Raw genomic sequence first — 7,165 nt, 5'->3', positions numbered from 1 at the left:
CACTACCTTTTGCCTGTAAAGATTTTTTTGTATTTTAGGAAACTGCCAAATAAGGAGTAATTTTGTAATGGAGGACATGGAATTACGAAAGTAGGGGTAACAGAGAAACATGTAAGTCAGTATCTCGTGGACAAAACTTTGCTGAATCACTTGGTAACACACAGAAAAGTGTAGTGGATAAAGCTGTGATCTCGTGCAGGCCTGACTAGTATTGAACTACCTTTTTTCTAGGGTTTCTTCATTGATTCCTGAAAAATACTCAGTATTTCACTGTGTATCATATATCAGTATATGCCTGAGATTGAGACTGAAGTTAGTGGCCTACAGGAAGGCAGGAATCCACAAGATATGAGAGTGACAAAGCTTCCTTCAGAAATGACTCTTCTGTGCCCCTCCACACGGAGCCTTTTGAGTGTCCTGTGCAAAGCAGGCCAGGTCTCCTGGTGACATCATGAAATGTGAGATGCCTATGAGCTAGTCCTTGGCCATGCTGGAGCTTTGGCCACCTGTCTGTCCTATGCTTGGGAAGATATTCAGGATGTTGACAGGGAAGAGTGGCACTTATCTACTAAAGCTTGGCAGCCCAGGGTGGTGTGTTTTCCAAGGGACCGGAGCAGCTCCCAGTGCTTGGTTGGCTGAGCACCACTTTCCTCTGGCTCCAGCAGGAAAACCAGCATAGCTGAGCTCACTGGCTGGTTTCAGGTTCCTGATTTGTTTAGTCAGCTCCTGGTGCTTTCATACTTTCTGGGTAACTGCTGCCAAGAGTGTGTATGGTTTGCTTCCATTGTGGTCCACCCCCTGGGCTGGGTTCTCCTTGATACACCTGACATCAGGTTTGAGCAGCTCACTCTCTCATCACTAAAGTTGTTGATACACTGCCCAGTAATTTTTTGTTTGTTTGCTTGCTCTTTAAGCTTCCTCGGTGGAAATGGTGCACAACTGCCTGGGTTATTGGGTGCAAATATCCTGCACTGCTGGACACGTGCCAGGGATGCAGAAGCACATCTCCCAGGGTTTATGGTTCACTCTACTGTTGGCTTTTTTACAGCCCAGAAATCCCTCAGTTGAAGATCAGGGGCTACCAGAGGTTATTTCTCTGGCATTCCACAGTATTTAGATCCTTCATCACCTTTCAATGCCTGTGAGCAGTGAGTGGTGCTCTCTGTACCCTGTCTCAGTTTCTTGTTTCCAGAGGCACATGCAAACCTCTCTGCTGTCCTTTGGCCCCAAGGATCCTGATTGATCTCTCCGTGTAAATGGTGTGTGGCTTTGCTGAGATCGATAACTGTGGCTCCACCCGTTGGCAGGACATCCAATCAATGGCAGTATTGTAAAAGGAGGTAGACAAAGCTCCTAAGTCTGTATCAGACTATGAGATCACGGTTCTCCCTGGTGGGAGAGGCAGGAAACAAACCCTCAGTCCCAGCAGAGTGCACGTGAATTTTGCAGCTCTGCTGTGAGTTGGATCTGTCAGCGTGGGACAGCTGAGGTTTGAGGGGAAGAAAGGTGTTCCCTCTGTGTGTGCACTGCTAAATAATACAGAGAAGCAGAAAAACAGAACCTACAGGTGCATCTTTTTTTTCAGTTCAACCTGATGATCAAGATACTATAACTCAAATATGTGTATTTTGGATCCTTTTAGGCACACAACAGCAAGCCAACAGTTACTGAAAGATAAGGGAGTAGTAAAGTGATCTTAGGCCATCTAAGTTGTTTTCTGTTGTTGGGTTTTGCATATGTTGGTTTTCTTTTGGAATTCCAAGAGTTACAGTGAGGAAATTATATGATATAGATCTTGCAAAGTTAAGCTTTCGTAGTGGTCTTGAGTGTCAACACACTGTATGCACATCTCAGGGATGATTGTAATTCCAACCTGGAAGATGAGAAGGCAATAAATGGTAGGATGCTCTTGTTCCTTTTTAATGGGAAACTATTTCAGCCATGGTGATGGAGTTGGCAAATGTTTGGTTTAGCACAAAAGAAAAAGGAGAGTAAAAGAGATTGAAATGCATAGTCATGTAGGAAATAAAAACTCTAATCAGTAGATAATCATAAAAGTAGTGAAAAACTTCTCTTATTGTGTTCTTAAATTAAAATGTGCAACATGCACAGGTATCCCCCAATCTACTCAATATTTTTTCTAGAGAAGAAAGAATCTGTGGAGTTGTTGAGGTAACATGATTTGCTGTTTCCTGGAATAATTGCCCACAAACATGTGAGCTTGTCCCCTGTGTTAAAGTAACAAACTCTTGGCTGTGTATGGGTGGTGATCCCAGTGATGGATGGTTACAGAAATGTCAGATTTGGATATCAGACACACTTGTCCCTAACAGCACTTGTGGTTTTCTCCTCCTGTGGATTACAAAACATGCTGACAGTCTTCAGAGTTGCTAATTCAGGCCTTCTGATTGCAACTTCATGTTTTTCTTCATCTTACAGTTCTTGGAATGGTGGTTTCCTGAGAAAAACAAGCTCGTAAGACTTTGGAACAGTCTCTCTCATGGTTTCTGTGTGTGCAGAATTGGCAGACCAGCACAGTACATAATAAGAATGAAGTTCAATCTGTAGTGGTTTTATAACCTATGTTTTTAAGAGTCTGTAATCATTTTTCTCAAAATATATAAACAGAAATCTTTGTAAAGCTCTTTCCTCTGGCTGTACCATGCTGTACATGTAATTTGGGGATTTTCAGCCACAAATACAGTAACAGTAACAAAATATATTTAAAGCCCATTAGCTTCAGTCGTGTTTTTTCTGAATGATTTTTCAAAAATCATGGTGCTGATCTTACATTGAGATCCATTTACACACAGCTCTCATTGAAGGCCCAGGACCTGCAGTTACTATGATTCCATTCTGTGTCTAATCACACTCCCATTTTACATAAAATAAAGGTAGGATTTCAAGGTCAGCAATTTATGAATTAATAATAATATTTGTAAATATCTTCAAAATCCTATTCCATAGGAATTTGAAAACCTCAAAAATGCAAAGATCTGGAGAGTTTACCCTCTGCAAAATGGATGGCACCACGAAGGATGAGGTACAAAGTTGTGGCTGTGATTTAAGAACCTGCACTTATTTGCATTGTAGTAATTTGTGCCCTCTGACCATACCTTTTAAATTCAAGGAGTCTGATAATAGACACGAGCAAGAAAATACAGGCAGGTATTTCAAACAGCATCTGTAGAGAGAACACTAACATGTAGCTCTTGTTGAAAGATTGAGTCTGCAGAACTGGGATTTTAAGGAGAGATACTGGCAAAAGAATCAGGCTCATCTGATCTGCACAGGGAAAACGTCAGCCTGAAGGGAAGCATCTTCTAGAACAAAATCTACATTTCCAGAGAACTCCCTTAAACTGAAACAAGCTGCAAGATGGGCTCGTTTCTTACAATGTAAACTTGGGTGAGATGTTCTTATTATGCTTCCACTGATGCAAATTCGTTAAATAGCAATGATAATAAATCTTGAGAGATTACGTGTATAACAGAATATCAAATGATTGTTTGTGGTTTTTTAAGACTCTGAGATGTGCTTGGCATGTAGCTGAACAATCATTAATCTTTGCTGACAGCCTGGTTTGTGTCCCTAGAACACCACATGGCATTGTCCACTTGGGGGGTATTTTTAGGCAGCTTTGTAGCAGATGCAGTGGCACATCCCTGCTTACTCCCGTGATGGGGGTTACATTCCCAGCAGGAAACTAGTCCCAGAAATGACAGCAGTGCAAGGCACAAGGCTCAAAACTCTGCTTTAGTGGGTCACCTGCCAAGAACTGCACGTGGGTAATACTTTAAAGCTGCCTTTGTCTCCCATTGGGGACTCGCCTTGTGTGCGAAATCTCCCACCCAGGGAATGTGCCAGGAGTTGGAATTAATATGCACATGATCCAAACAGTTACAGTCACCTCCTACTTGATACTGCAGATTCCTAATCCTCACACATGCACTATTCACTGCAGCCATGAGGAACATTAAGTGTATTTTAAGGAATATATTCCAAGAGCTTAGTTGTGCTGCTTTGAAGATGAGCAGCAATCTTTGTGTTAAATTTAACAGGAGGAGATCAGGCCCTATGACTGCAAAAAAGTTATTTTTCTAGAAACTAAAGTAACTTAAATGTCTGTATTAAACCATTTCCATTGAGAAAAGTACTTTTATTCAGGAAAGATGTAGCATTTTATCTCAATATGGTGTTTTAAGACCTTTACTCTCTATTATATAGTATATGTGCAAAATAAGTACTGTGTATAATATGTATATAATTACACATAATTATAATAATTAATATTTAATGCTAACACAACAGATAATAAATATACCAATTACCCGAAAAAGTAATAGTTATGGGAACTGACATAATTCAGTTAACATCAAAATGAATTTCCCATTGTTTCCAGCAGAATTTCCCTAACTGATGGCCTCCCCTTGGGAAAACAAGAGACCAGGAGGGCTGGATCACAGACCTGCAAACCAGGCTTGGGCAAGGAATTCCTCTGGGAACTTGGCAAGTGCTCTTACTGTGAATACAGGCAAAGAGGACACGTAATTTAACAACTTTGCTATCCGTCTGTATGAAAAAAAGATCTAGTGCTTTTCCTGCTGGTTTGTGCTGCCCCTGTGACACCACTAATGCAGGTAGGGCAGAGTCAGCTTCCTGGCCATTGCAGCAGGAGCAGAATCATTGATTGTGCTTCCTGAATTTCTATTAATTTTCATATTGAAGTCAGCAATAGTAACTTTTAATAGTCAATGGGCCAGGCTGACAACTAGTAAATAGAGAGATCTGTATTGAAATTGTAAAACAAACATGGTATAAAAATCAGAGGAAGCCCCATTGCTTTTCTCCCAAACACCTTCCAGAGTAAAAACCTTATTTCAGCCTCTCTGCTTGTGAATTGCAAGAGGTGGAATTTGTGTGTAATGTCTAAAAATACTTGTGAAGGAATTTACCTGAATTGTGTGATCAGTGCTGATTACACAAAGAAAGCCTTCTGCACACAGCTGGTCTGCCAGGACCCAGGAGGAGGACGGGTGTGCTCAGAGGGTTCTGTTCAGGGGGATGATTGCAGGCCACCATCCTGCAGGGAGCCATCCAGTCATTCCCACCCTCACTGCTTGGCACTGTGCTGAGCCATAGGATGGGGCTGGAATGAAAAACTCCTGCTGTATGTTGGGTTCTTTTGGAAAAGAGAAGGATTTCTGCACAGACACTCTCTGGAGTGCAGGTGAGCACCCTGATGCTCCACAGTGTCACTGCAGCTTCTCAGCAGCTCTTGCTGGGCCTGCCTTGCTGCTGTTGGAGTCGTTGAGGTCTCAGCATTTCCTGTATTAATGTCTGTGCCACAATTGCTAATTGACCATGAAATTTTAGCCTCCAGTCACACATAAATATCTGAAGTCATTTTGTTCTAGTGAAGTAAGTCTTCTTGACCACCATTAAAAGCTCTGACTTGTGTAGCAGGGGACATTACTGAAAATTCATGGTTGTTTGCTTATTATTCAAAACAATACCCTTGCTTTCTGACATAACATAAGGGTAAATTGTAAATTTATTTCCTACACAGTGGTTAAAATCCATTGTGTAGAGAGGAGTTGTATCCCAGATGAATGTATTCCTATGCTGCCAAAACAGATTTAAATCTGGTAGCCAGTAATTGTTTCATCTAAAAAAAAAAACAGCAGTCTTTGTTAGAAAAAAGGATATTTTAAAGACATTAAGACTTGGGAGCTGTAGCAAAACAACTGAAGAGGAGATACTTTTCTGTGCTAGTAGAAGTGATATAATATCACAATTTGTAAATTCACGAAATGCATCTTCTAAAAATAGCTCTTACAAGAGCTATAGACCTCTCTCAAGTGTAGGATTCTGCTGTTGGATTTGCCTTCCTTGACCATATAAACAGCAGTACCCCTGCTCCTCTCCAAGGAAATCTGTGGTTTAACTACACATGCATCTTAGCAGAGACCAGAGACCCAAGTGTGACAAATAGGAAATTGCTCTCATCTTACAGAGTTTGATTAAAGCTTTAGGCATAGAGCTTTTTAAATGACAAATGCTCAATGAAATAATATTATGTCTTTATACTCCAGAGCACTATTAATCTGAGGTTTCAGGACCTTAAGAAATGTTAATTAACTCATTACCATTGATGTAAAGTATTAGCGTTGCACTCATCTCGTGGGCTGGTAGCTGAAGCATGGAAATACTGGGCTCTTCAGGAAGAATGAGATTGGGGTTCCCTCCCATGTGTATTCCCTGTCAGGTACTTACAGAGATGTTAACTGCTCGTGCACTAGTGAACTCCATGGATCTCCCATCAAGTTAGCCCAAAAGGAGCAGGAATAATTTTGGGAGAGACTGAACAACTGCAGTAGTACCCAAAGCAGGATGTTAATGCAGCCTGGATATTTGGGAGCCCAAATTTGATAGCTAAGAAGCCAGGCAGTGCTCTAAGGATTTGAAGATTTGCGGAATGTTCAAGGATGTTCAAGGAAAGAACAGAGACACTGTTGGCTCTTCTGCAGAAAGGTAAAGGTTTGCATCACCTTAAATATATTTTTTTCAGAAAGCTGGGGCCAAAGCACCGCCCCGGGGGCGAACAGCAGAGCCGGGACGTTCCGAGTTCCTGCTCGGGACCGTCGGGCAACTCCCGGGGCAGGGGCAGGGCAGGTGTGGGGAAGGACAGGACGGGGACAGGGCAGGGGAGGGAAGTACAAGGCACGGTGTAGGGAGGGACGAGGACAAGGCAGTGCAGGGCAGGACAGGCCGAGGACGGGGCAGGGACAGGCCGGGGCCGGGCCGGACAGGCCCCGGGCCCTCCCGCAGGAGGCCAATCCTCGGTGCGGGGCCGCCACCTCTCGGCCGCGATCGGCAAAGCAGCGGCACCACCGGCACCGCGCTGCCGCACCCCCGGCAGTCTGCACTCCCGCAGCCCGCACCTCTGCACTCCCGCAGCCCGCACCTCTGCACTCCCGCATCCCACACTCCCGCACCTCTGCACTCCCGCAGCCCGCACTCCCGCACCTCTGCACTCCCGCAGCCCGCACCTCTGCACTCCCGCATCCCACACTCCCGCACCTCTGCACTCCCGCAGCCCGCACCTCTGCACTCCCGCATCCCACACTCCCGCACCTCTGCACTCCCGCAGCCCGCACCTCTG

The 7,165-nt window shown here is 43.7% G+C and overlaps 1 long non-coding RNA gene across 2 annotated transcripts in view; it reads left to right on the top strand.

Annotated features, from left to right (window-relative positions):
• The window catches only part of LOC108503172, a 14,285-nt gene extending 8,472 nt beyond the window's left edge, over nt 1-5,813 (top strand). Inside the window, exons 2-3 of one of the 2 annotated variants that reach the window (XR_001876749.1) lie at nt 2,440-3,408; nt 4,406-5,813. This is a non-coding gene — a long non-coding RNA (uncharacterized LOC108503172). Of the gene's footprint in view, nt 1-2,439; nt 3,409-4,402 lie in introns of both variants that reach the window. The other variant, XR_001876748.1, reaches the window with a different exon arrangement.
• The last annotated feature ends 1,352 nt before the right edge of the window (nt 5,814-7,165 follow it).

Source organism: Lepidothrix coronata, unplaced genomic scaffold, assembly GCF_001604755.1.
Source record: "Lepidothrix coronata isolate B3197 unplaced genomic scaffold, Lepidothrix_coronata-1.0 Scaffold132, whole genome shotgun sequence".
Lineage (NCBI taxonomy): Eukaryota > Metazoa > Chordata > Aves > Passeriformes > Pipridae > Lepidothrix > Lepidothrix coronata.
This window is presented reverse-complemented; position numbering and strand designations above follow the sequence as displayed.